Raw genomic sequence first — 2,291 nt, forward strand, 5'->3', positions numbered from 1 at the left:
GGAAACTCCTGGGAAGAGGAGTAAATAGCCAAATAGCATGGGTGGGCTGAGTAGGTGCGAATGGGGTTGTTGCCAAAGTAACATGGTAAAAACAAGGGCCTTTTTTCTCCGGGGAGGGGGCCGGGGGGCATCAGTACCGTCTGGTCCGATCCTAACCCAGGGAAGGAGGGAGTGGGGGCTCCCCAAAGAAGGTTGCTTATCGATTGATCCTTCGACGAATAGTGTCGATGGAGTACATTCTGTGCATCGAGCACTGTACTCAGCTTCTGCGGGAGTACAACTCAACAATAAAAGGGGCACGTTTGGCCACGTCTGGCCACAATGAGCAGTCAGTCTCCAAGAGGAGACAAACACCAAAAGGAAACAATTTATTGCTGCTATAGACGGAAGGGCTGGGGAGCTGGGGGTTGTGGGGAGAAGCTCAGCTAATCCACAGCACTGCGCACAGCCGCCCTCTACCAGGCTGAATATCGGCTACCGAGCCTTCTGAGACCCCCCGCAAGGGCCTCGAGATAGGCCGAGGATGAGGACGGGGATGGTAGTTCGGTAGATGGAGGCGACCGTTGTCCAGTGAAAGCATCAGAATACGACTGAGGTCTATGGGCCTCGAGCCTCCACATGACCGTCCTGCCAGGGTCTGATTGACTGGGTCGGTGCCTGGCCTGGTTTCCATGGGGATATGAAGGAGAGCTACGGGAACTAATGATGGCTCACTCCCGTGGGAGCGAATTGGGGAAGGGGAAGGGCAGCTGCCTGGACCAGCGGGTAGCGGGCTCATACCAATAAAACTCCTTCTAATTTAAGGAGCCGGCCTTCAGTACATGGGGCCGCTTAGTTCCAATGTCGGTTGGTTGTGTGGTAAACTCTCCCGTGAGCGAATGGAATGAAAGGAGCCCGATTTGGACCGAGTTTGGGGTCTCTGTGTTTTCTGTGCTACACTTCATAGAGAGGGGTAGCAAGTACTTAGAAAATACCATAATTACAATCAAGTTCTAAACAATCGCCGCCCGCATCTTCTGCGCTCTGGTCCGTGGTCTCAGGCCCCGCAGCCGGCCATGCTGGGACTGGTAGTTCGGGAGGTGGAGGTGAAGGCCAGTCAAGAGCGAGCGTCAGACTACGACTCCCAGAAATCTTTGTGCGCCGATCCGTTACGCCACGCTCCCTCCCACCGCGACACAGCCGGATTGTTTGGGTCGGCGCCTGGGCTGGCCTTTGTCGCCTCCAGCTTTTTCGCAGTGCTGTTGGTTCAGCGGTTATTCTTAGCCCATCGCGGGTGTGGGGAACGTACGACCAGAGTAGATGCAGCATGGGTCCGACATCGGGGCTCTCAGTCTGTGGAAGAGAGTTAACATGTAGTTCCTACTCAGGTTTACAGGTGTGGCAGCTGAGGCACACAGATTCCAGAGTGTCTTGGCCGAGGTCACACAGCAAAAAAGTGTCACATTCGGGACTTGGTCCCAGGTCTGCCACATTCCAGCCCTGCACCCTTTCCACCTCCCTTCGCTGCTTCTCGAGGATGATGCGAGGCTGTTTCGATGTTGGCGGGGCTCTTTGAAGCAGAGGAGCCAGCCGGGGCCAGACGAATTCAGGCATCCATCCTCTTGTGGCCAAACTAGCTCTCTTCCTCCCTTCAAAGCCCTACTGATAGCTCACCTCTTCCAGGAGGCCTTCCCTGACTAAACCCCCTCTTTTTCTCTACTCATCCACCCCTTCCCAATGATGGGGTCGCTTTGGAGCTACATGCTGTTTCGGCCCCATGCACCATGGAAAAGTTGCAGAAATTGTTTGAACGTACGCTGTCCTGTTGGCATATTTGGGATGGGCTTTAGGCCCTGCAGCCCATTGGCTGGTTCCCGGGAACCAAACCAAATAAGGAGATAGACTCCGCCCAGTTCTGCACCAAATCTGCACCAAACCAGCCCCCGCTGCGCCAGATCTGCAGCAATCACTGTGATCAGCAACAGCAGTATATAAGCTCGTTACATCGGGCACTCGGCGCACCTCTCCCTTAACGAAAGGAGCCTGCCGGCTGCGTTACCCCCTGTTCGGTCATCGGTCTTACCTACAAACCATTAAAGCTTTTGATAGTCACATGCTGTGTCGACTAATTCTTTAGTCGCCCTGCGACCTTGGTGGCGATCCAGAACCGCCGCCACCATCACCAACGCCCGCACTTCCTCCCTCTGCTCTACCCTCCTCCCCTACCCACAGCACTTGGGTATATTTGTACAAATTTATTACTCTATTCATTTGATTAATTAAGTGTATATATATATATATATATATATAAT

Source organism: Tachyglossus aculeatus, unplaced genomic scaffold (genome assembly GCF_015852505.1).
Source record: "Tachyglossus aculeatus isolate mTacAcu1 unplaced genomic scaffold, mTacAcu1.pri scaffold_136_arrow_ctg1, whole genome shotgun sequence".
Taxonomy (NCBI): domain Eukaryota; kingdom Metazoa; phylum Chordata; class Mammalia; order Monotremata; family Tachyglossidae; genus Tachyglossus; species Tachyglossus aculeatus.